Below are 26,546 nucleotides of genomic sequence, written 5' to 3' on the forward strand. Positions count from 1 at the left end.
CCCTCCCCTCCTCGCCTCTCTCTTCCTTTTTTAGACAAGGCCTCACTTTGTAGATCAGCCTGGCCTCAAACTCACAGTGATTGTCCTGCCTCAGCCTCGGTGTCCTGGGATGACTCTATCACATGTGCCACCACTCCTGGATCACTTTTTTCTTATAAGCCACTAAGATTCAATCATAGGGTCCTACCCTGGGGACCTTATCCGTGCCAGTCACCTTTGAACAACATGGTGGGGTAAAGTTTGTACCCTCGTAATATCTCACAGTCGGGATTAAAAGTCAGCCTATGGGGGCTGGTGAGATGGCTCAGTGGTCTAAAGCACCTACTTAGAACAAACTTAGCAAAAAAAAGCACAGACACCATGGTTCAATCCCCCAGCACCACATGCCAGCCAGCCCCGCCCCCTGGTGGGCTGAGCTGGCCACACACACACACACACACACACACACACACAAATAAAATTTTTTTAAAAAGTCAGCCTGTGGCCAGGTGTGGAGGTGCACCCCTGCAATTCTAGCACTCAGGAAGCTGAATCGGGAGAGTTGTTTTGAGTTCGAGGCCACCGTGGGCTACAAAGTGAGTTCAAGGTCAGCCTGGACTTCATGATGAAACCCTGCCTCAAGAAGACAAAAGAGCAAAAGTCAAAATAGGAACATTTGGGGTGCTCAGACTGAATCCTAGCTGCAGCCTTTGGCTAAACGGACTGCTGTGGAGTGGGCTGGCTCTTGGCCCTCCCTTTGAGGCCGTGCTTAAGGACCAGGTGCTGCTTAGCTGAGTGCTGAACATGTTGTAAGCCTGGCAGGCACTCTGGGAGGCTGAGGCAGGAGGATCAAAAGTGAGCCCAGCCTGTGCAAGTTAGCAAGACCTTGTTTTAAAATTTAAAAATGCAGGGAGCTGGGCTGTAGCTCAGTGTAGAGGTTTCGAGTTCAAGCCCCATGGAGGGGTTGCAGAAAGAAAAGAAAGAAGAAAGGAAGGAAAGAAGAGCTGCGTGATTCTAGCAGAAGGAGGCAGGCAGGGAAGGCCAGCTGCGTGGATGACCCGCAGGAGCGGCGCTGGAATGAGGGCGCAGGCATCACAATGGCTCCTGCCTTGGGCAGGTAAAGCTGTTAAAGGCCTGGTGGTCCTGGGTCCTGAGGATACTGGTGGCCAGGAGACCTGGGGTCCCACCTGGCCTGGGAAGCCGGAAGGAGTCGGAGAGAAGCATTGGAGGAGGTGAGGAAGGGAAGGGACAGATCTTTCAGCTTTGGGGTCCAGCCCAGGAAGGGGTAAGCTCTCCAGTGTCTGTGCCTGCTGCATGGGGATCTGTTGTGGTTTTGGTCCTGAAAGAGAGCCTTGGATATAGCACATGTGTTACAAATCTTTGTGCAGTGAGTGAGCAAAGACAACCCCATGATGCGCCCAGAATTGAGGGAACAAAGAGCCACTTTGGCCCAGCTTCACTGTGAGGGGCATCACCTCTAATGGCCAGGACCTCACTCTCAGCTCATCTAAGTCCTGGCCTCCTCCCTCTGGCTCTCTCCCCTAGCCTATGGCCCGTCCCGAGAGGCAGGTCCAGCATCTAGTGGCAGCAGTATGGGGCTCAGTCTCTTCCTTTCCACGCCGGGTTGCCAGCAGCCCCCCGCCCCCCACACCAGTTCTGTGCTGAGGTGAGGCCCAGCATGTTTGCGCCTGCTTACTAAAGGGAAGTCACAGCCTGTCCTTGGCCTTGTTTATATTGATTTGGGGACAGCACCTGCTCAGCCCCCTGGAGTTCCTGAAGGGTATGCAGTGTCCAGGAGGTGACACTCTATACTGTCCACCCCCCGCGTCTCTTGTCCCCTCCTGGCTCCAGCCAGGTGTGCTCAGCTGCCTGCCAGACCCCAGGCAGTGTGGGCTGGCTCTGCTGGGGTGACTTGGAGTGGTGGAGCTGGGAGTTTGGACCACCTGCCAGTGCTGTCCTTGTGTTGTCCAGAGCAGGGAAGGGGTATGTGGTGTCCAGGGACCCAGCAACCCAGAGGCCCATGGCCCTGGGCAGTGTTCCAGTCACAGGTGTGTCCCACTAGCCTCGAGGTACCCAGCACTGTGCTGGCCAAGCAGGGTGGGTGGGATAAGAGCAGGCTCAGGCCAGCCAGGGAATCTGCAGAGGACGGAGGGGCTGGGCAGCGGAGCCAAAGCAGGATTCCACACGGGAACAGACATGCAGCACCCAGCCCTGGGCCCAGACCCCAGTGCTGCCTGCAGGGAGGTCTGTGTGGCCCACAGAGCCCCAGCCCACACCACAGTGGTGTGTGTGTGTGTGTGTGTGTGTGTGTGTGTGGCTGGCTGGCCTGCTCTCTGTCTTCTCACCGTCCTCTTTTTTTATTTTCCTGCCTCACTCCTTTTTGTGTGTTCAAGGAGTGACTTCCTGTAGTCAACTTCCAAATCTCGCTGTCGGGGCGAGGAACAGGGCCAGCAGCGGGGGAGGAGGCCTCTGCAGAGCCTGGAGCATCCCCACACACTCCAGACCTGTGGCTAATTATAGGTTATCATCCCGCCTTTTGGGCCTAATTATAGTGTTTTTCAAAGCCAGGTGTGGGAAGAAAATATTAGAGCTTCTCTGTATTTATATCCCTTCCTTTTCTCCACTTTTTTTTGGGGGGGGGGAGGGGGTGAAATCTAGCATAGTTGCTGAAAAGAGCCTAAATATATGTGTATAAAAGTGAACCCCCAGATAGCCACCTCCCAGATGAAAATGCAGAATGTATTTTGAACCCTAATATCAACAACATGTGTACCCTCCCCAGCATAACCATATCCTGACCGGTTATAATCAGCTCAGGATGTCTCTTTATTGTGTGAACAGAGGTAGCCACTGTCCTTACCTTTATGATAATCAACTCCTTAATGCTGTTTATCTCCCAGCCAGCCGTGTCTGGGTCTCGGCTGTGCTGGGCCTGACTTTGAATTTATAATTTTTTTTTTTTTTTTTTTTTTTTTTTACCAGAGAGTATACTCAGTATCTCGTGTTTGCCAGGTATGCGCTTATTCTGTCTAGCTATTTCCCCAGCCCCCTGACTTTGATTTGAATATATATGAAAGCCACAGGTTGTGTTCATGCCAGGATCGTGCCTTCCCTACTTACTAGTGAAGCTGTGAAATTTGTGTGTGTGTGTGTGTGTGTGTGTGTGCATGTGCGTGTGTGAAAGTGTGTGTGCTTCCCAGTGTGCTGGTCCCTAGATTCTTTCCTAAGAGTATATAATTAGGAGTGGAGTTGCTCGGGCACAAGGCGTGCCACATGCAGCTCAGCGTCAGGAAATATTTTAAGTGGTTGTTCCAACGTGCTCCTCCTTGGTGGTGCTTGCCCTAGATCCTTGTCAGCACTGGGTGTTGTTAGTCTGTTTAATTTCTGCTATGCTGGTGAGAAGCAGTATCTCACCATGGATGTAACTTCTGATTCCATTCTTATCTTAACAGATCTGTTTTTGTGTGTATTCCATAACCTGCATAAAGCGTTTGCGTGAGTGTCCGCAGGTGGCTCTCTCTGCATGTGGTCTCTATGATTGTGGATTCAACCAACCTCTGGCTAAAAACATTTGAAACCAAAGTTGTATTTTATAGAACACATACAGACTTTTTCTTTGTGTCCTGAGTGTTACAGTGTGACAACTTTATGTTGTGACTGGTACAGTGTAACAGCTGTGAAGGATACGGGTTTACAGTTGCACCCCTTATTGTAATCCCTCTAGAGGTAATGTAAAGTGTGTGGGAGAATATGCAAATGCCACACCCTTTGTAGGAGGAAGTGGGACACACAGTGGCCATAGGGAGTCTTGGAACCCATCCTCTGGGAATATCAAGTGATGATTGCTTACAAAGTTTCTGAAAAAAGAGGCATATGGGGCTGGAGAGATGGCTCAGTGGTCTAAAGCAGCTACTTGGAACAAGCTTGGCAAAGCACAAGGACCGCGGTTCGATCCCCCAGCACCACATGCCAGCCAGCCCCGCCCCCTGGTGGGCTGAGCTGGCCACACACACACACACACACACACACACAATAAATAAATGTAATAAATAAATAAATAATTAAAAAAAAAGAGTTGTAGCTTTTTTTTTTAAAAAAAAAAGAGGCATATATTGGGAGTGTTGAAAATTTTTTACTGATGAGCCTATAATTTAAATAGTTGAAAGACCACTGTAGTATTAAATGCAAGAGAAGGTCTGGTGTGTTAGCTGAGAGTGACAGGGTGACACTGGGAGGAAACCTCAAATGGCAGTTCCAGGCAGGGGTGCAGCCTTTTCCCAAAGGGAAGGGAGCCCACAGAGCATGTCTGCTTAGGCAAGCGCAGGGACTGGGGTTCGAGCCTCAGCACAGCACCATATGCCACACTGGCCTGTGAACACTTCTGTTTGTAAACAATCTGATTCACAAACAAGCATTGGGCCAGCCAAATAGCTCAGCAGATTAAATCACCTGTGAGCAGGTGCAGGGGCCAGGTTTTCGATCCCCAGGCCTGCCATGCCAGCCCTGACCCCAGGGCACACTGAGATGGCAGTTGAGACTGGGCGTGGTGGCGCGCGCCTGTAATCCCAGCTTTTGGGAGACTGTAAAGAAGCAGATCACTACAAGTCCAATCTAGTAGTGAGACCCTGAACACCCTGTAGACCCTTCCTTAAAAGACAAAAAAAAAAAAGGAATTGTCAGCAAGCAACAGTTTATACCCCCAAGGAACATCTGACAAGGTCCGAGGACTGGCTGGGGTACCACCAAGCACCCTAAAATGCACAGGATATCTGCCACCACAGAGTTACATAGCCCCGGTGTCTCTGGTGTGGAGATTGAGAACTGATGTAGAAAGAGGCAGGAGGGTGAGATTTACCATAAATTGACTGTAAGCGCAGCCTCCTGGTCTGAAAAGTTGGGGTAGTGCTGCAATGCTGCCTCTGGGCTCCTGTGCCTGTGGTGGGGTGCGGAGAGGGTGGAGGCCAGCTGTTTGCTGAGGGCCCTGGGGTGCTGTCCAGGGAGGCAGGATCCTCCTGGCTGGCCCCCAGTGCTTGGCGCTGGAGGCCTCTTCCTCGCACTCCTGCTGCCTGAGGGCCCTGTGTTTTGATGAGGACTGCAGAAATGAGGGGGCTCTCTGGGAGCCCTGGGGCCCAGCAGAGCTGCTTCTGACTTTGTCTTTAGCTGAATGTGAGTCCAAGGTTGCAGGATGATAAGAGGCACTTATCAGTTCCCTAGCGGAGGCCTCGCTGCAGGTCTGGGCAGAGGGCTGGGAGCTGGAGGTCGGCGGACGGCTCTGCATGCCCTTCCTGCCCCTCAGAGCCTCTCTGTGAGCCTCTGTCCAGGACAGCGCACTGGGGCGAGCGAAGGCCTCGCTGCCCTCACCGCTAGCACTAGCGCCAGCGCTCCCTCCTCGGCCTCTGCATCTCTCCAGGAGCCATGAGCCGCTGACCTCTGCACGCACCCTTCCTTACTGGTTCCTGGAGAGGCCCTCAGTGAGGGCCGCCATATTGCCTGCCTTTCTGGTACAGGGGCGCTTCCCTAGCAACTCAGAGATGCCGCGGGAGACAGCAGAAGCCTAGCCCCCATCCCCTGTGGAGAAGCACTGTGGTGGCTGGGCACCTGTGTGGAGGGCACTTGTAGCCCTGCCCAGGCACTGGAGGAGGCATGAGTGAGGGTTAGGCCACTCTGGGCTGGGGGACTGCTCTGGTGCTCCCCATACCCCTCTGTGTCCCCTTCCTGTGGAGAAGGCCTGCTGGTTGTGTGGTGACCTGGAGCCCCAGGGCTGGTAAGATGCTTCCAGCTTCCCTGCCTCTGCTGTGCCCCAGGCGGGCTGTGGGTGGGTGCGAGTCCTCGGGCCACATTTGCAGCCCCCAAGGGATTGTGCAACTTCCTTTCCACGGAGGTGCAGGGGGGGTGGCTGTGTGGGAAACAGGGCTGGGGAAGATGAGGAAACGCTGCGGCGGGAGCGTGGCTCTGCCCGGAGCCAGCACCCGAGCACCCGGGGCCTTCTTCCCTGCCACCCGCAGGGGAGCTGAGCAATGTGTGCGCGTGCGCGGGTGCGAGTGATGTGTGTAAGGCCTGAGGGAGTGGAGAAGGAGCACAGGGCCTGGGAGAGGCGGCAGGGCTGCAGGAGGAAGCAGGGCAGGGGACTCAGAAGTTGCCTGAGTTGGGCTTGGTTTCCCCTTCTCCCAGACTATTTCAAGCTCCTGGTGAGAATTCTGTTCATGGGCCCAGCACTGACCAGGCCACGGCAAAGCCCGTTAACATCAAGGCCCGGCAGCCCCCCAGCTGCATGAGTCTGACTTGGGTGCCTCAGTTTCCCCATCTAAAATGGAGTTGACACCTAGGGGGTTCATTATGAGGATTAGACCACTGAACTTCCAGTGATGCTCAGACCACAGCTCTGCATGGCTAAGTAAGCCTCTGCCCAGGTGAACTCTTGGTTGTGTGTGGGACACTTGCGTGCAGGCTGGGGCTGGGGCTGGGGCCACAAGCGCATGCCGTGACTTCCTCCAAGCCGGGTACGGGGAGGGAACGTGCCTGGGACTGACTGGAGAGGCCAGTTTCCAGGAAGTTGCAGGTGGCTTCCAGCCTGCTGAGCATACAGCCCAAGGCTCAGACGTGACCTCCCATGAGGAAGGAAAGGTCACGTAGCTGGAGCGCCTACTGTGTGCCAGGTCTGTGCTTACACTGTGTTTGCGGGCTTAATCTTTACGGAAAACTAACTCATAGGTTTTTATTACCACATTGTACAGATGGGACAACAGAGGCCCAGAGAGGCTGCTGAGTCTGTCCCCTGGGGTTACCCAGCGTGTGAGTGGCAAGCTGGGCAAGGACATGGGTTTTAGATTCCGGCTGCCGAGGTTCAAATCTGGGTGGCACCATGTACAAAGTGTGGGCTCCTAGACAGTGGCTGGGTCTCCCTGGCCTGTGATCTTGCTCTGAGTACTCAATAGCTATGAAGTGCTTTGCACGTAATGAGCCCTCGGTGTCCCTATCCTGCCAGAAGCAGTGGCCTGGGCTGGTTTTGGGGGCTCCTGGCACCTGGCCTCAGCTGTCCCTCATCCCTCTGGTGAGGATCAGATGGGGCCAGTGTCCCTTGTGGGCTGGGAGGGACACTGCCAGGGCTGTGGCTACCTGGGTGTGGTCCGCTTCCAGCTTCCCTGCCTCTGCTGATGCCCCCAGGGGTTTTAACTGGTGACCCCAAATCTATGGCAGGCTCGCAGACATTTTCCATGAAAGGGTTTTATGGGAGAATGGGTATAAAAACAAAGCCCAGAGCTGAAGTAGACAGGGTAGGAGAGCCGTCCCAGTGTGCAAAGCCTTGGTTAGAGAGGTGGAAGGCTGCTTTGTTTCTTTTCTTTTGGCTTTCTGAACCTTGAGCTTTCAGTGATCCTCCTGCCTCAGCCTCTTGAGTACCACAATTACAAGGGTTTTTGCCATCATGCTCAGCCAATAGTTTGGTTTTTAAAATATACTGCATGACATTATAAATATAGTAAATAATAATGTGTTGTACAGCTCAGAATTGCTAAGATAATACATTTTGAACATTGTCATACCAAAAATGATAAGCATTTGAGATGATAGATGTGTTATCTTGATTTAATCACATATTCCACATTTGTTTTTCCATACTGGGAATTGAATTTAGGAACTTATGCTTGCCAGGCAGGTGCCTGTGCCACTGAGCTGTATCCCTGGCTCCCACATTGCATCCATTGATCATAACATTTGTAGCCTTGGCTATATAAAATATACAACTTTTTGTTTTCTTTCTTTTTTTTTCAAGACAGAGTCTTGCTAGATTGCCCAGATTAGGCTTACATTTGTAATCCTGCCCTAGCCTCCTAGAGTGTTTGGATAACAGAAGCAAGCACAACTGCGCTGGGTTTATAACTTTTTTAGTACAGTGGAGGCTGGGGTATAGCTCAGTAGTAGGGTGATTGCCTGGTGTGTGAGAGGGTCTCGGTTCCGTTCTCAGTACCAAGAAGAAAAGTAAAATCACCAAAATGGATACCTTGACTCAGGTCTTGATCTGCTTTGATCTGCCGATACTCATTGTTCTTCTCCAGTGTGCTGTCCTGATGTGCCCCAGGATATTAAAGAACCCATGCTTAAAGCCCCATTTCCAGATAAAGAAACTGAGGCCTGGGGGGGGTGGTATCATAACCAAGGATTTTCCTAGGATAAGCAGCTGCTCATCACAGGGCTGGGGCCAGGCCCAGGGCCCAGCCAGGGACCCCCCCCTGCAGTTCTGGGGGCACCTTGTGCAACTGCTCCCCCTTCCTGAGGCGCCCTCATCCAGCTTTCTTCCTGCTCGTGTACTGGTGTCCTGGCCCCTGGGGCAGTGCTGGGAATGGCTGTGGGAGGCACTGGAGGCTGGGTTCCCCCAGCCCGAGGGCCCTCGAGGTCCTTGTCTCTGGCCTTAGTCTCTGGATCAGCATCAGCTGGGGGGAAATGTCAGCCCTGTGAGATCGTGCTTTTGGTGTTCTGTCGGCACCCAGGTGCCCACAGGCCTGACATTCTCATGATTCCTGGGGGCCACAGGACATGGAGAGTGGGGAGACCCCTGCTGTGGGGTCCAGCGAGGACTGATTTCCCCTGGGTCTGGCCTCTGACCCTCACTATTGCATTGCCCCTCTGTGCTGTCTATTCTAGGGTCACCACTGACTCTGGGGTCCCATGTCCCAGGTGGGACTCGGGAGCTGTGCTGAGGTTCACCTCACTTCCTGCTGAGATGTTACTGTAGGAGTTGGGGGGTGGGCACAGGCCTGCTGTCCCAGCACTCAGGGAGGCTGAGGCATGAGGATCTCAAGTTTGTGCTTAGGCTGGGGACCTTAGCAAATTAGTGAGGCTCTGCCTCAAAATAAAATGTAAAAAAGGGCTAGAGGTGTAGCTCAATGTGAAGGCCCTAGGTGCAATTCCTAGTACCGCTTTAAAAAAAAAAAGTTGGGCAAGAAACATAAACAGGTGTCCCGGCCAGCTCCGCCCAGACGAGGTGGTTCTCACTAGCTCCCCATGCTGCAAGTTGGGGTGCTGCGTACCCAGCTGGTGCCAGGAGTGCAATGGCCCACGTGGCCTCTGGGGCAGGAGTCTTGGCCCGCTGCTGGCAAGCAGGTTCCAGCCGGGGAAGGAGAGGAGGCCCAGGCCCCTGGCAGCATCTCCACTGTGGTGCCCACGATATTCTTAGCACTGACTCCAGGAGCAAAAGCCGGGTTTAGCTGTGTTTCTAAGTGTTGCCAACATGTGGGGCAGCTGACACTGGGCATTTCATGTCTGTGTGCCTCTGTTTCCTCATCTGTGTGATGGGAGGGTCACGCTGTGAGAACTAAGATAAAAACCCAAGCAGTGTCTAGTTAGGACGCGCCCTGGGGTCCGGGGAAGGTCGCATTAGGAGAAGCGGTGTTGCTAGTGAGGAAAGCCCTGTCCATGTCAGGCTAAGTTGGACAGGAGCGTCGTCTCCGCCTTCCTCTGCAGCAGGCGTGGTGGGTGGTGACTTCCACAGCGCTGCTGTCAGGGGTTGGGCTGTGCAGGTTGTAATCCCAGCAGGGGGAGAGGCTGAGGAGGGAGGATCCCAAGTTCAAGAGCAGCCTGGGCAATTTAGCAACTTAGACTTTTGTCTTGAAACCAGAAGTAAAACAGGGCTGGGGATGGAGCTCAGTGCAAGGGCCCTGGGTTCAGTCCTCAGCCCCAGCAAACAGAACAGAACAGAACTAAACCTCTAAAACAAAAGCCCCAGGTGCATGGGAACCTGGGTTGTGCTGCTCACGACTTTGGTGAAGACTTAGTCCTTCCCGGTATCCATTTCCTTACGCGTGGGGATGGTTCTGCCTGGGCCATGGGCATGATGTGTACATGGGACTTGGAGGGCTGGGACTCAGTGTCCTGGGAGGACAGGTTGGCCTGCGTCTCCAAGCCCTGAGTTCTGCGAGCCAGGCCCTCACCTGCTTGGCCCAGGGTGGTGGTGGGAAGAGGCCCTGTCCACTCTCCGAGCCCTAGGAGCCTTGGTGCTGTCTGGAGCCAGGGCCTGGCCTTGGTCCTCCGCGTTTTATCTGAAAATGAGGTCCTGTTGGCTGGAGAGCCACTTGGGATGCTGTTGTCCTGCATGCTGTGCCCTCCCTGCTGTGCTAGGCACTGTGATTTAGGCACAGACCGGGTTGCTGTGAGCTTGGCCCTTGGGGAGCAGGTGTGTTGGGGACAGTGGCTGGTCCTGGACCCATGCTCTCAGGAGGAGGGACTCTGTGTGCAGCAAGTTCCCTGTGTGGCACTGGCAGGACCTGGAGCTCAGGAGGGTTGAAAATGAATGCGATGGCACCTCTACCCTAGTGAAATCCCCGTGCCCACCCTCCTCTTCCCTCTTGTCTCCTCCATCCCCTTCCCTGTCCACTGCACCATGGGATCAGCCTTAGGCCAGCTCAGAGCTGGGGCTAGACCCAGCCAAGGCTTGAGCAGAGATGCCTCTGGCCAAGCCTCAGCTTGCTTCTTGTGAAATGGGAGGGCAGCCATCCCCGGGGTGCAGGGCAGTTTCTTAGAGTGGAGGTGGGCAAGCCGAAAGCTCCTCACGCAAGGGCTGGTGCACAACTCTGGGGGGGTGGGGGTGACTTGGCCATCTGCTGAGGTGTGGATGCCCAGCTTGTCCCGTTGCCCACAAGTGCCCTGGTGTCCCTCCCCCCCGCCCCCCGCTGCCCTCAGTCCCTGCTTGTCTCCTGCACCTTGGCACTGCCACATATACTTCTGGGGGTTGTGCAGCCCCTAAGCCCTGGAGCTGGGACCAGGCCATCCCCACCCACAGAAAATGGCCAGCTGGGGTAGCTGAGGTTCAGCAGGAGGTGACCTGCCTAGGAGGAACAGGATACCTCCACCTGCCTTGGTCCTGCCCGCCTCTGCCCTGGCTGCAGCGGGCCTGGCTGGTGACTCATCCCTGGGGTGGGAGCCAGCACCTCATCCAGCCACCCCAGGGCGCTGGTTCTCGGGAGACCTGTGCTGAGCCCAGGCTCTGTGTGGGAGGGAGAGTGAGGCCCCTGCGTGGGGAAGAGGTCAACCCAGACCCTGTCATTAAAGGTTCACCACAGTGCTAAAAGAGCCACCAGCCTGACCTGGACTGAGGAGCTCCTGGTGTCCCCTGTCCTGCTTTTCCCAGGCTCTGTGGGCGCAGGCTCGGCATGCCCACCCTGCCTGTTGCCTGGGATGGGGGAGGCCTGGCTCTCTCCTAGGACGTGAATTCTTGGCCTGACCCCAGATTCTGGCTGCCCAGCTCTGCTCTGGGAGAGTGCTGGGTGCACACACAGCCCATTGTGTGCCTGGGCTCCATGCCCACTGTGGGCCTGGCACTGGCTCTACCAGCAGTGGTGGCTCCCTGGACTCCTTGGCAGTCTCCACCAGGGGCTGAGAAAGGAGAGAGGGCTGGGGGAGGGGCTGTTGGTGGTGAGAGGTTGACCCCATCCCTAATGAGAAACTGAGTCACGGGGCTCTCAGTGACCTGTGGAAGGCCTCCCTAGCTCTCTGGCCAGGGCTGCGGGAAATGCCAGGCTCCTTTCCACAGGCTGGCTTGGAGGCCCAGTGCCAGCCCAGGAGCCCAGGGAGGCCTCTTTTCTCTTTCCTTCTTTCCTCCCTTTCCTCCTTTTCCTCCCTCCCTCCCTCTCTTCCTTCCCTCCTTTGTAATATGAAAGATTGAACCCAGGGCTTTTACAATGAGCCACACCTTCAACCCTCTTATTGTTTATTTTATTTTTGTCTTTTTGAGACAGGGTCTTACTATGTAGTTCAGGTTGGCCTCAAATTCCTAGCGTTCCTCCTGCCTCAGCCTCCCCAGTGCTGGAGTCACAGGTGTGCACCATTGTGACCAGCTTACTCTTTTTGTTGTTGTTGTTGTTTTTGTTTTTGTTTTTTTCTGTATTTAGGACAGGGTCTACAGGGTCTCACTACATAGATCAGATTCATAGTGATTCTCCCGTTTTCAGCTTCCCAAGTGCTGGGATTACAGGCGTGTGCCACCACACCCCATCTCAATCGCCATCTTAGTGTGCCCATCGGGAGAGGCCGGCATGACACGCTGGGGATCGAACCCTGGCCACTGTGCTCTGCCTAAGCAGGCGCTTTATTCCACTGAGCTATCAGGCCAACTTAGTCTTTGTTTTGAGACAAGATCTCACTGTGTCTCTTGGTGGGACTTGAACTTTCTTTTAAAAAATTTTTTTTTGTTTTGAATTTTTTATGTATTTGGTACATGGCCTCACTATGCAGGTCAGACTCCTAGTGATCCTCCTGTTTTCAGCCTTCCCAGCTCTAGGATTACATGCATGGGCTACCACACCTGGTCTCAGTGGCCGGCTCAGTGTACCTGGGGGTGGGGCCAGTGCGCCATGTGGTACTGGGGATCAAATCTGTGGTCCCTGCACTTGCCTAAGCAGGTGCTTAGTCTGCTGAGTTATCTTGAACTTTTGATTTTCCTGCCTCAGTTTCCCAGACAGCTGGGGTCACAGGTGTGTATTACCACACCTGACTTGCTCAAGGCCTCTCAGTGCTGCTATTGTGGGAGTTTGGCCTGTGCTGCCCTCTCCTCAGGTTGACCTGAGGTTGGGTGAACCTGCTGTGGGCAGCTGAGCTCTGGCTGTCATGGTCCTGCCTCTGCACCATGCCTAAGGCCAGGGTGCCTAGGCGCAGCCCTATGGGGTCTGCCTTGCTATTGGCTTCCTGACTCTACTTACCTGGACAGCCCTGGGCTGGCAGCAGCAGGAACCCCTTCCTCCCTCACCCCTTGCCACTCCCTATGCTGCCAGGCCCCGCTTCCTCGCCTTGCACCCTCCCACCAGCAGTCAACACACCTTTGTGGGAGGCCACAGCAGCATTGTGCCCAGCCCACGTGTGTGAGCTAGAAGGGTCCATCTGAGTGTGTGTTCCCTGAGCGTGCTGAGGAAGAGAAAGCCTTCGGGGAGCCCCCTGCTAGCTGGGAACCCATGCAGGAAGCTCTCGGTGCCTCAGTCTCTCATTTGCTCTCACTGAACTCACCTCCTGTCGTGTTGACAAGGTCACATGAATGAGTGCGTGTGGAAGCCCGCAGTATCAGTGTTGTGGCAGTAGCGAGGGTGTCTAGGTGTGGAAAGAGCGCAGTAGGTGACATCAGGGAGGGATGGCTTCCCGTACTAGTGCCCTGTGGCTGTTACCCTGTATCCCTGTGCTGGGCACAGAGCCTGGATTGAAGCAGATTAAATGCATGTTCTCAGTGGACAGAGTGGGGCTGCTGAGATCAGGAAGCAGGACCCACCAGGAGAAGCTGGAGAACAGCTGGAGGCTGAGACCCGGCTGGGGTGGAGTGCGGGACCACAGCTGTGCCTAGGGCTTGCACGGAGGGGAGGGAGCCAGGCGCCTTGAGACCTGCAGTGTGGCCTTGATCCAGAGGGCACCAGAGATGTGGCAACAACCCCTTCATTGCTTGGTCTCTTTTGCTTCTGCTTTCTGCTCTCGTGGTGCTATTTCCTTTGTCCACTTCTCCAGAGGCAGCAAGTCCTTCTCTCTGTGCTCCCATTCTTCTGTGTAAGGCTGACTCTCATCCCAGCCATCTATACCCCAGTACCCACACTTTTTTCAGATCCTACTCCTGGCATCCTGGTCTGCGTGGACGGGGTCTTGCTGTGTAACCCAGGCTGGCCTTGGCCTCGTGGTTCCCCTCCTGCTCCAGCCTCCTGAGTGCTGAGAGTAGGTGTGCACGATCATGCCTGGGGCATCCCGGTCTGTGTTCATCTGGCTTCTCTTCCTCTCTCTGGCTCTGGACTGGCTTCCTACAGTAGGAGCTGGTGGAGACTGGGGGGGAAGCAGGGTCCTGGTGCGGGCGGGCGGGGGGGGGGCACACGGTGGGAACTGGTGTGGCAGCCGAGCGGGTATCTTTGCTCTTCCAGAGGCCTCTCACGCAGCTAAGGCTCGTTAGAAGGCTCTCACTTTGCAGCTGTCAGGATGACAAATGGAAATGCAGGTTGCATAAGGGATAAATTAGGAAGTGATGCTGTCTCATTTTCTTGTTTATAAACTTAGTGGAAGGGGGCTGGGGAGATGGCTCAGTGGAATAAGCACTTCCTTGGCAAGTGCAAGGGCCTGAGTTCAATCCCTGGTTCTGAAAATAAATAAATAAATAAATAAACTTAGTGGAGAGGGACATTGAACTGGATGGAAACCAGATTACAGACAACTATTCCACCCTCTTTCCTTTGAGCTCCTCACCCACCCATCCATCTCTCCACCTACCCATTCATCTACCCATCCATCCTTCTGTCCATCGAGTATATATAGCCATCCATCTACCCGTTGTTTCAGCCCATGTACCCCTCCCTCCTTCCATCTGTCTGCCCATTATTTATAGCCATTTATTAATTCATTGATTGTATCCATCCATCGATCCATCTGTCCGTCCGTCCACCCACCCATCGATCCATCTGTCCGTCCATCCATCCATTACATTCTCCCCCAAATATTTATTGAGCTTCTTCTGTGCCAGCCCCTGGACTAGACACTTTATATTTAATCCTTCTTGAAACTCCCAGGTGGACATTGTCCTCATCTTACACAGAGGACACTAAAACCCCAGGAAGTGACATATATTGATGAGAGCCACACAGTCAGGAAGTGGCAGATGTGAAATCCAGTGCCTTCTGCTCCAAATCTCAAGTGCTGGGGCCGGGGAAATGGCTCAGTAGTATAAGCACTTCCCTGGCAAGCGCATGGGCCTGAGTTCAATCCCCGGTTCCGCAAAAACAAACAAACAAACAAACAAACAAACAAAAAACCAATCCCCCCCCCACAAGTGCTTAGTGTACAGTCACACAATCCTCTTGCTGCTCCCTGCCCACTGCGGAGAGGGAAAGGGCAGGGTACTGGTGAGTGCGCGGGTGTCCGAGAGCCTGGTGCAGAGCCCTGGGGTCCTCTAGCAGGGCCTGAGGTGGAAGACAGAGCTGGCTCCTAAGCCCGCTAGCAGTGCCACCAGCATGCCGACATCGCCACTGCCGCCCCTCCACCTCCCCAGCGCCCCAGCCAGCAGCTCCTTGCACCTGTAGCCCTGGCAAGCCCTTAGTCCTCAGCCCACCTTGCTGGCTCTGCTTCTTCCCAAGGGGAACAAGTTCCAGTTCACATTGTCCCCTCCACAGGTCTCCCCAGACGCCTGCCAGGGGCTGTGGGGCAGCTGCCTTTACTCCGGCCCTTTTAGGGCTTTCTTGCTAAGATGAACACATGGTTGCTTGATTTCAGGTCAAAACTGTCTCCTCAGCCCTGTTGGCTCACACAAGGACTCCCGTGTGAGCAGCTTTTCTGGAGGTGACGTGGGGCGCCTGCTCGAGCAGGGCTGTGGCATAGTGAGGCTGACCAGCGGTTGCTGAGGGGCAGGGCATGTGGGCATGCTTGGCTGCATCCTGTTGGGGTCTCACTCTCCCCATCGAGGGATGGGGTCTTTGGCATGGGGAGGGCAGGGGGGTGGTCAGACAGACACATGGGGGACCAGGTGCGCGTGAGGCACGGACTGTGGGCCTAGCTGCCGTCAGTCCCCGCGCCCAGGTGGTGGGTGCTCTGCCCTGCCCTCTCTGGCCCATGCAGCTTCCCCTGCGGCCCCCCACCAGGCCCACAGCCCCGCTGTCCAACAGATATTCAAGGAGTCTGAACAAGAAGTGGAAGCGGCCGAGGTCCCTCAGAGACCTGTGGTGCACATGCTGGTGCTGGCTGTGCTCCCTGGGCCTCACAGGCCCAGCATCCTCTCCTGGCTATGCTGGGTGGCACGTGGCCCCGGGCTGGCTCCGCCCTGCCCCAGGACCCTAAGGCTGTGATTGCGGCAGTCCCTGACTTCCTTTCCCCCTGCCTCTTCTCTGGGTCCCGTGGCTGCCATGTGGCTGCCCATTGGTCACGAACTGACCTCCTGGAGCCTCCATCCCCCACCCCGGCATCTCCATCAGAACAGGGTGCAGTGCATGGGCTCTGGGGAGGCACTTTATGCACACAGGGACTCTGCTGGCAAAAGCTGTGTGGAACCCCAGTCCCCTTGGCCCTTTAAGGCAGTGGCAGGGGTTAAAGGAAGGAAGTGATGTGAAGTTCCCCCCAAGGGGGTGGGCAGGGTGGGCCTGGCTGTGTGTTCCCACTGGAAATTGCTGAGCCCCAGCAGCCCTCCACTCCCAGAGGCTGTGCTGTCTCTGTAGGGCCCCCATTGTGCCTTCACCTCCAAAATGGTTGAGCAGGCCAGGGTGCCGGGCGGAAGTATGTCTGCCTCAGCTGGCTGAGCTTGTCACTACGACCTTCTCCCTGTGGTAGGAGCTTCTGCTCCTCCTGGAGAAGCTCACTGTGACCCCATCCCACCTCCCTGCACCCCATCTGCATAGAAAGTAGCCACACTTTCTCTGCAGGTGCAGGTGTGGAACAGAAGGCTCTGGCTGGTGTGTAAGATGGGGCTTTCCCTCCAGCATCTGCGCCCGGGGAGGAGAGCTGGGCACCGGGGCCATGTCTCACCTGTGCAGGAAGCCTTGGAATGGGGGCAGAGGGAGGGGGAACAGAACTACAGGGAAAACAGAGGCGCAGAGACCCCGCCCTGTGAGCATGGTCCAGGGTGCAATTTCTATCCGTCCCAGCAGGGGCTTTGCATGGAGTTAAAGGATGGAGAGGGGGTAGAAGTGTTTGTGGGAATTTTGTACAGATCCCTCATCTTCTTCCCCTTGCAGTGTGTGCCTGGGGAGATGCAGCAGGTGGGAGGGCAGGATGGAACCCTGGAATGTTGCAGGAGCAGTGACATCGCCAGGGGCTCGTGCCACCGAGATCTTCTAGAAATACCTCGTGGGCCCACAGGCTGGGAGGGGGCCTGGCAGGGTGGAGTCAGGAGGGAGAGAGCGGCCTCAGGGGTCGTTACCGTTCTGGGCTGCTGCCTGTGGTGTCCAGGCCTTGGCTGGGCAGAGAGAGCCGGTCCTGCCCCCACCCGGCGTGAGTCAGATCGAAAGCAGAAGCTGGCAGCCTCTGCTCCGGGTGAGGTGAGGCAGAACCGCCTGTGCTATTTTGGAACCCGGTTAATTCCCCCTCTGCCTCCCCTGTCTCTGGGCTCCCACCCCCTCCTGGTCTCCAGCACCCTGTCTTCCTTAAGGGACAGTGGGATGGGACTCCACGTCCCCTGGCAGAGTGTGAGGGGGATGCTGTCTCCCCTCGCTGGACTCCTCTCTTGTTTCTCGGGGTCGCGCTGGGTGAGTGTAAAGGGCCCAGCCTCTGCCCAGTGGGAGCTGGCAGGCAGTGTGGCCCTGGCAGATGCCCGCAGGCTGCCAGCATTGCACCCTGGCCTAAGCGCCACCCTCTCCCTGCCCATCTTTCGCCACTCTTGGGCCAGCTGTCAGCTGTCCCCAGGGCCGCACTGACAGCTCAGGTGGGACCTCTCCCGGCAGTGAATCCCAAGGCTGGGAGGGATTTCCGGGCCTGGAGGAAGATATTTTGGGACAAGGGCCTTTCCAGAACTCGTGAAATCACGCACCCTCCCGAAGCCCCACTGGGACCCTGGCAAAAGCTCCTTCTCCGGCATCCTGGGTTGCTTGGGGTTCAGTCCACACCTCAAGGTTTGTCTGGGGCCAGCAGCCTCACTGCAGTGGTGACGGAGGTCAGTGGGGCTCGGGCTGTTGGGGAGAGGGTGGAGGGAAGAGTGTCATTTGTCCTGGCCTGCTGATGGGGTGGACCAGGGTCCCTTCCTCACCTGAAGCTGTGTGCTTGGGCCCCAGGGGCTTGGTCACTGTCCTGTGTGTGTGCCTGGGAGACAGGCACAGTGATCGCTGTGTGTGGCTGTGTCTTGGGGACCCCAAGGTCAGCAGCGGGTATGGTGTGTCTGTATGCAGGGCCAGAGGCACCAGGCAGGACTGATGAAAAGCTGGGCCCTTCCTTGCCAACCTCGAAAGAGGGGCTGTGGGTTTGTTGCTGCTCAGGTGGGAGGGGGCAGGCACGGGGGAAGAGTGGGCCTGTGCCCCCAGCCTCCTGTGTGACCTGCCACAGGTGTCCTCGAGCTGGCCAACTCTCTGCTGAAGCTGTCCTGGGTGTCTGACAGCATGCATGTAGGGAGTAAGTGCATGTGCCAAGGTGTGTGTGTGCAACAGATGGTGTGGGGGGGTGCCTCACACCATTGTCTGGGCTAATTTTCCTGGGGGCAGCACCTCCACCTCTGGGCTATTTCTCCACAGACAGTGACTAACTCTCTGTCCTGCTTGGGCCAGGCCCAGGGAGCCCTCCCCGTGGGGTGCAGACCCCGCATCCTGCACCCCATCATCTGGCACTTCCCAGGTCTCTCTGGGCTCAGAAGGGCCTTGCTTGTCTCTCTCCTCCAAGGCTGTACCTCCCTGCCGCCTCCCCCCACCTGTCACCAATTTCATGCTTGGAATCCAATGACCGAGTCTCCAGGAGGCTACAAGTTACTTCGCGTAGCCTACAAGTGTCCTTGTGGAAACAGAGCTTCCAGGCTGTGGTGATTTGTGAAAGGGCATCTCTGGCTCCTGGGTCCCAGCTGGGGCCCGAGAGTCTGTGTTTTCAATCAGCAGCCGGTGTGGGTGGAGGGGATGTGCTTTGTGTGGCAAGGATTTCAAAGGTTCCCTTTCATCCAGTGCAGGCAGGGATGGTCAGGGGCAGCAGGAAGGAACTCGCAGGAGCAGACACTCTGGAACTGCCTGCTGGGGGCCCGTCAGCTCTGCTCACCTCCCACCTCCATGGAAGCTGTGGGCACTGCTGCTGCTGTGGTCCGGTGTGGAAACTGAGGCTCTGAGAGGCTGAGTGCCTGCTCCCAGCTACGTGACGCATAAAGCAAAGCTGCATCTGAGCTTGGCTTGTTGGAGTCCAGAGATCGGGGTGCTGCACTGAACACCACTATCCTCCAGAGTCAGAACAGCGGGTGTGTGTAGAGAGCTAAATGCCAGGGTCAGGGACCTAGGGGCATGGTCGTGGGTGGGATAGAGGCCTCAGGAGAAGAGGCGACTGAATGGAGAGGAGGTGGAGAGGTGGCTGGTGCTGAGTGGCCAGGATCCTGCCTCTCTTCTTCTGAGTTTAGGATGCCTTAGCCTCCGCAGGCCAGGGCAGATGGGCTTCCGTGGGCGGCAGATACCTCACAAGTGCGCATGCGCAAGTTCAGCTGGGCATGCGGGCTGAGGCCTTTGGTTTGAGTCTGGGACAGGACAGAACTTCAGGCTGCTGTGGTTTCCCCCTCTCTCCCTCCTTTTTTCCCTCCCTCACACCCTTCATTCTGTCCTGTGCTTCTTTCACATAGCAGAGCCTGGGTACTGCAGTTAGGGAGCCGCTGTGTCTCAGGTACTTGGAGGCCATTGGGTACCTCATGATGGAACCAGACAGTGACTAAGCCCCAGGGAGTCTGGAAGTGCTGGGTGGGACAAGGGCAGTGGGGAACAAAGGAGGGGGGGCGCCCCAGGAGCAGGAGTGGGAGCCAGGTACTGGGGGGGCCAGGGAAGGCCAGGGAGGGGGCTGAGGTACACAGACCCTGAGGCAGTTAGTGGCTGACTCAGGGCTACAGAAGAGGGAGACCTGGGCCTGGAGTGTCAGAGGCTTGGGTGCAGGCACTTCTGCCCCAGGGGATGGGAAATGAGTCCCCGAAGCCTTGGGGATTTCTGAGGACTAGGTTTAAAGGGGACATGTGCAGGCCTGAGCTGTGCAAGGATCTGCACGGCCATAGCCCTGTGGCCTCTCCGGACAGGGCTGGAAGGAGCCTGCACCTTGTCGGCCCTGGGACACAAGGGTGACAGTGTCCCTGCCAGTGCAGGTCCCCCAAGTCCACTGCAGCTGTGGGCGGGCACTTGTGCTGAGAACACAGTGAGGCCCAACAGCAGACTTACTCCAGAGAAACAGAGCTTCCAGGCCACAAGCCCGCAATAGAGGGGCTCCCTCCAGGGAGCAGCCTCCAAAGTCACACGTGCAGCCTGTCAGACAGGGCTGTGGCCCAGATGGGACAGGGTCACTGGTGGTCCCTCCTGCAAGAGGAAGAAGACCAAGAGCTCCTGGCTGGATACCCCCCATACTGGTCCGGCCCCAGGCCTCTACCAGACCATGGTTCTTAGGGGCCGGGGAGATGGTTCAGTAGAGTAAGTGCTTCCCTGGCAAGCGCAAGGGCCAGAGTTCAATCCTCAGTTCCGCCAAGTCCTGGGGCATCTGGGAGCACCAGGGATGCCTAGGCCTCTCTGGGTGGCCTTTGTAGGTTCCCCAAGGTTGGCATGATATGGGAGAGCCACCTGTCTACCTGGGGATCTTCCTGTGTCCCCAGCCTTCCTGGCTGTGATAAGGTGGCTGTTGGTCATCTGGAAACCCTGGGCAGGAACGCCTTGCCCTGTGCTCTGAGGGTGTGACTGTGGACATGTCGCCTCACTCTTCTGAGGCTCTCTGTCCTTCCCTGCAGTGTCACATCCTTGAAGCTGGGGGCCTAGTAGATGCCCAGGAAACAGAACAAAGCAGAGTGGACAGAGGCAGGGCTCTGCAGGGGTCAGAGAGTCCAGGAGGGGAGAGACACAACAAGTCCAGCTTGGTAGGGCTGATACGCCGGTCCTTTCTGCCCCTGCACCCCACGCCTGCCGAAGCCACACCTTCTCACCACATTGTCCACCCATTCCTGGGGATGGAAACTGACCTGGAGTGCATGGGCCTGGGCTGGGGGACCTGGAGGGCACCTCTTCCCCCACCTGCGGTGCTTGAGGTGAAAATGCAGGCCTCAATTCCCTCCTGACCCCCGACCTATGGCCCCCTGCCTGTGGTGGCCCAAACGTGAGACCTGGGTCCTAGTCTCTCCATTGCATGCGTGCACGACTTCCTCATGTGATTCCCTGCTGCTTCCTGGCTGTCCTTGTTGCAGGCAGGTCCGATTAGCACAGATTGAGGGTGCCTCCTTGACAGCATGATGCTGGGATTACAGTCGGGCACTCCCATGCCCGAGCTGACTTCAAACTCACTATCTCACTATATAGGCCAGGCTGGCCTCCTGCCTCAGATTCACAGGTGCTGGGATTACAGGTACACACACACACACACACACACACACACACACACACACACACACCCGCCCACCCTGCACCTGGCTCAGAAGGAAACTCTTCAGAGCCTAGGGCTTTGGGAGAGAAACAGAGGGTGTTTGGTGATGGGAAGAGAGGCTCCGCCTTCCTGCCTATCTCAGGAGAGGGAAGGGTGGGGCGGTTCTGCACTCTCTGGGAGCTTGGAGAGTGGGTAACTGGAAGGGGCCCCTTCCCCCAAAGAAAGCTAGGGGTGCAAAACCAGGGGCTCCTTTAGAGGATTCCCCAGTGGGCCAGTGACAGTGAATTATGCCCAAAATGGGGATACTTCACTCTGTCCACATAGGGGTCCCAGTTTTATAGGGAGAAGTGACCCCAGATGGGGAGACTGAGGCCAGACCAGCCATAGAGTCAGGCCCAAGGTAGGGGCCTGCAGCCAGGCAGGTCCTTCTGTCCTTCCCTCAGCATCTTGTGGGTGGCTGCTGGCCCTTGGGAGTCGTGTGACACCATCTCACTCCCAGGGTCATTTGGGCTGAGGCTGGCTAAAGTCCCCTGATACCTCGCGGGGACCTGTGACTGCCTGGGTAATGTGGAGCAGCTGTGTCCTAAGGCATAGGGATGACGTGGACATTCTTGCCCTGTTTCCTAGCCCAACAGGCCCTGCTCCTCTGCACAGGGGGCTCAGAGAAAGTAGGGCAGACTGCAAATCTGGAGTTTTCCTGACCTCCCCTCCAGAGGTACAGAGGCTCTGGGAGGCCCAGGCAGACCCTGCCCTGTGCCTGCTTGGCCTCTGCTGGTGGCCACTTCCTTCCCCAGGACCCCGAGCTGCTTACTCCTGCGGGTAGTTTGCAACACACTCGTCTGAGGAATTTTTTTTTGCCTGCAGGGGCACCGGACCTAACAAATGGCTTCAGCAGGCGCCCATCCTGCTGCCGGGTGCGCTCTGGCTGTCGTTTCAGCCGCCAGACATGTGCTTTCCTGGGAATGCAGGAAATGTGCCTGCCCTTTGAGAAAGACGAGTTTTTTTCCTCCTGTGCATGGGAATTACAGGCAGTTCCATCATCCTAGGCTGGATGAAAGGGATCAGATGCTGAAAGACTTTTTTTGAAGGGAATCCTGAAATTAAAAACCTGGCAACACTGAGCCCCAAGCGCAGGACCAGGGCTGAAATCCTAGCCCCAGGGTTCCAGGCTGGGAACCAGATCCAGCCTCCCACACATTAGCTGTGTGACCTTTAAGGTACAGGCTACAGCCTCTCTGGGTCTGGGAGGTGGGACAGCAATGATGCTCCCAAAAGAATAGTGAAAATAAGGTTTCAGATGCCACCGCCACCCTGGCACAAGCTGCTGGCATAAACGAGAGAAGGGGCACTCCTGCCTGAAGGTGATCCAAGGGACGACCGTGCTCCTGATCATGCCCTCGGGTGCTTTTGCATCTTCCCCTCAGAGTGTTCTCTACTCGGATTTGTACAGGGAGCTGAGCAGATTTGGTGTGGAGTGGCGTGTGCGCTTTGTCCTCCGCAGATCTGTGCGGTCTTTATTGTGAACTCAGTTTCCATCTGAGGGCTTGCTGTAATTTACCTACCTCTCCTATAGCTGGATGTGGAGACTGAGTTTTTGCTTTTCTCTTCTCACGCAGATGTTTTCTGCCTTTTGGGTCAGTCCCTTGGACAATGAGTATTTTTTAAGGCTTTGACCTGGATCGCCAAGTTGGTTTTTCTGAGTGGCACCAAGGGGCCAGCTGGGAGCCTCAGTGAAAGCCACAGATGAGCTTGGGGAGGTGTGGTTGGCGAAGGTCATCTGCCGAACTCTCTTAATCTCTTTAAAGCCCGTCTTCATGCTCATGTGATTCTTGAAAAATTTTTATGCTTATTAGTGGTACATATTTGGCGAGCACAATGATCACATTCCCTGCGAGGAGTTGGAACCTACGTGTAACGTATCTTAATTCTGTTAATATCCTTTCTCTCTCGTATCATGTTTTTTTAAAAAACATAAAAAAAGAAAAAGAAAACATGAGGGGCCAGGGAGATGGCTCAGTGGAATAAGTGTTTCCCTGGCAAGCGCAAGGGCTTGAGTTCAATCCCCGGTTCCACGAAAAAAAAAAAAAAAGAAAGAAAGAAAGAAAAGAAAACATGGTAAAGGAGCAGCTGCATGAATGGCCACACGCAAGATAGCCTCACTTCACTGGTACCTGCACAGATTGCAGATGCCCCAGCCCCCCACCCACCAAGCCGCCCATGTCCCTCGCAGGGTGTCCCCAGGGCTCGCCTGGGTCCTGCCTCCTCACACAGTGAGTTTATTTGGCCTGTTTGGGAGCCGCCTATGTATGGCCAGTGCACGCGCCTCCCTGTGCCTGCCTTCTGTCACAATGCCTGTCTGCGAGGAGGCCCGGCCGTCCCCGTGCTGGCTGCCTCTGCAGCTGGCTGCACTCCTGGCCCAGTCGCATTCCATCCCGGGCCACTTCTCTCCGCTCTCCTCCCTGGCTGTTGGGGTGGTTTCCGGTTCAGGCTCCCATCCAGGGCGCCGCCTTCCGGGACCAGTCTGCTGGATCCCTGGTGATGACACTCCAAGGTGTCTCTTCCAGGCAGGCCTCATGGCAGGAGTGTGGGCGCGGGGTCCCAGAGCAGCTGTGTTTTGGCTTTCTGCTCCCGTTTCTTAAGGATCACCTACCTACAGGGCAGGTAATTCCTCGGGGGCTCAGGTCCCATCAGCCCAGAGCCCCAAGCTGCGTGCCCCAGAGCTTCCGCCCCCATGGGTGCAAGGCTGCCGACCCTGAGTCCTCAGTGGGCCTGGTGACCATGACTGGGAGCAGGGCAGGGTGGGGCCAGGCAGGAGAGCTGGGGTCCCTTCCTACCCAGGCATACACCTATAATCTTAGCCCTCTGGGAGGCTGAAGCAGGAGGGTCATATGTGTGAGCCCAGTCTGGGCAGCTTAGCAAGGCTCTTGTCTGAAAGGGCTGGGATATAGCTCAGCACAGAGGCCCTGGGTTCAGTTCCCAGTACTGGAAAAGTAAATACATAACTGAAGACACACAGGCTACACACTGCTGGTGGAAGAGTTAGGGTCTTCCCAGTGGAAAGGTAAAGTATCAATTGCCCCAGCCCGCAGTGGGCGCTGGGAGGTACCAGAAAGCCCAGAAGAGTGGCCAGGACCAGCTGTGAGGAGGGCCGCCTGGGCTGTGGACCTCCACTCTGCTTCTGTCAGCTGCAGCCCGGGGACAAGTTACTTCAGTTCTTTGTGCCTTAGTTTCCCCCTTGGAAATGGGGCAGTATCTGTCCTCTCCTCACAGGGCTGAGCTGAAGAATAAGCGAATTTGTATTAAAAGAGCTCTGGGGCAAGCGCTGATCCTTCTGACCTCTATGTGTGGACCTGCTTTCTGCCAGAAGGGGCCCGGCCTGTGTATCTCTGCAGTTTCCTCTTCAGGATGTGTCTTTAACAGCTTCTTTCCTCTGCCTTCTGCTTGCTGAGACTTTTCTGCCAGTGATTATCTCCTGGTCTTTCCAACTACTCCATGTGTTTGCCGTAGGAAGGTTCTGGCCCGCTTGTTCACACTAAGGTGTCAGTAACTGATGGGGAAGTGTGTGCAAGTGCCTGCGCGTTCACAGGGCGGGGAAACAGTTCTGACCCCGCCCAGAGGAAGCCAGGACCACGCCCCCTGGGAGTGTCTGAAGGCAGCAAGTTCAGGCATCCACTGTGTCTCCTTGTCATGGGTGGACCCTCACCTGTTGGAGGAGGTGCTGCGCCATAGAGGTAGCCCTGGTGATGGGCAGCAGGTCCTGGGTGCACTTAGTGACCACCCTCCAGGCTTCAGGGAGCACCAGATTTGGGCTTAGAAGGTGGGCAGATCGGACAGGGTGGGGTTCTTGTGCCCAGGTCTCCCACAGACCATGCTGTTTGCCCCAGGTTGCCCTGCATCCCAGCCTTCATCCCACACCCATCCCATGCCTTGCAGCCCAGGCTGGGGGCTGGGCCAGGAGAAGGCCCCACTTATTGTGGGGCAAGGGTCCCTCTGCCCTGCTGTCCACCATGAAGGGTGGGCACAGAGGGCCCAGGCCCCAGCAGACACGGGACAGGGACACCCAGTGCAGTGGCAACCACCCTGACGAGGCACAGTGGCAGCACACCCGATGAGGCGCCCAGCCCTTTGTCTGGGGAACAAGGGCATCCTTCTCCCCCGCCTGCCGAGCCGACTGGCACAGCCAGGTCCACAGCCCCCGCATGGCTACTGACGCTGGCCTGTCCCAGGAGGGCCACCCAGTGCAGCTGCAGGCTGTGGAGTGTGCAGACAGGGTGCCTTCTGTCAGGGGCTGGGTGGGGCGGGTCAGCCCTCTTGGGCTCTGCCCTTCTGGTGTTTCTGTTCCTGGGAAAGAAGGATAGTGACCAAGACTTCTTGGGGTGCCTCTCTCCCCCTTTTGTTTTTAGAGGTAGTCTCACTATGTTGCCCAGGCTGGCCTTGAACTTGCTGTGACCCTCCTGCCTCAGCCTCTGGAGTGCTAGGATTACAGGTATGCACCACCACACCTGGCTCTTCATAGGGCTTTAGACGTGCAAGGGCAGGAAACCATGCCTGACTCACTGTAGGTATCCAAATCCATACCTGCACAGTTTCCTCCATTAGCCCCAAGATATGGGGGAGCCCAGGATGCCAGACCACACAGCCCAACTACCCTGCAGGTTGGTGCTTACTTGGGTGTCACCTACACACAGCTGGGAACCCCCCACTGTGTGGGACATTATTTTCACTTGATTCTTATCATGGTAAGTGGAAACTTTACCAGGAGAGGAAACAGGCTCAGAGAGGTTAAGTGACTTGCTCAAGGGCACACAGCAAAGAAATGGCAGACCAGGGTTCAAGCCCACATCTGCCCTGTTGGAAAGCCCTTGCTCATGCCAGGCATGGTGGCTCACGCGGGGTGTGGTGGTGCATGCCAGTAATCCCTGCACTGGGAGGCTAAAGCAGGAGGATCACCATGAATTTGAGGCCATCATGGGCAACATAGTAAGTTCAAGGCCAGCTGAAGTACAGAGTGAGATGCCATCTCAAAACACAAAAAGGCCTTGCTCAACTATCCAGGCCTCTGGTAGAATCCCCAAGAGGAGGACCCTCTGGCCTCTCCACCCAGGGACCCTGTGCCCCTTGCCAGCTCCGCCCATCCCCTCTGGGCAGGGCTGGGGAAACCTGTGTCCAGCTGCTGTGTTTTGTGCCTGGGCCCTAGAGGCTCCTTGACAGAGAGGGATTTGCTCAGGGCCACAGTGAACAGCGACAGCTGCAGCCTGCTGTCCAGCTGTGGGACCATCTGCCCCACCCTCCCGCCTCCCAGCCAGGCTTGGGGGCCTCTGTCACCCCTGCCTCGTCAAGACAGAGATGGATTGAGCTGGGTGAGAAGGGGTCCCTGGCCCTGTCATTTCTGGTGGCCCTGTTTCACCTACAGTTCAAACCAGTTTCCCCCAACCCCCACCCCATTCCTGGTTAATAAAGGATGTACATTCTCTTCACGCTTGGACCTCCTGGACCAGGACTGTGGGCTAGAGGCCTAGAGGTGGAAGGTACAGAAGTAAACAAACAGCATGCCTGCCCCTGGGGAAGTGTGCATTCCC

General features: G+C 56.2%; 1 protein-coding gene across 2 annotated transcripts in view; it reads left to right on the forward strand.

The window, feature by feature from the left end:
• The window catches only part of Tfeb (transcription factor EB), a 37,668-nt gene that overhangs the window by 5,209 nt on the left and 5,913 nt on the right, over positions 1 to 26,546 (forward strand). Inside the window, exon 1 of one of the 2 annotated variants that reach the window (XM_023720044.1) lies at positions 17,213 to 17,560. The exons of the other annotated variant lie outside the window; for it this stretch is intronic. The gene's annotated coding sequence lies outside the window, so the exon portion shown is untranslated. Of the gene's footprint in view, positions 1 to 17,212; positions 17,561 to 26,546 lie in introns of those variants that run through there. 2 annotated transcript variants of the gene reach the window in all.

This window comes from Octodon degus, unplaced genomic scaffold (assembly GCF_000260255.1).
Source record: "Octodon degus isolate 3935 unplaced genomic scaffold, OctDeg1.0 scaffold00005, whole genome shotgun sequence".
Classification (NCBI taxonomy): domain Eukaryota; kingdom Metazoa; phylum Chordata; class Mammalia; order Rodentia; family Octodontidae; genus Octodon; species Octodon degus.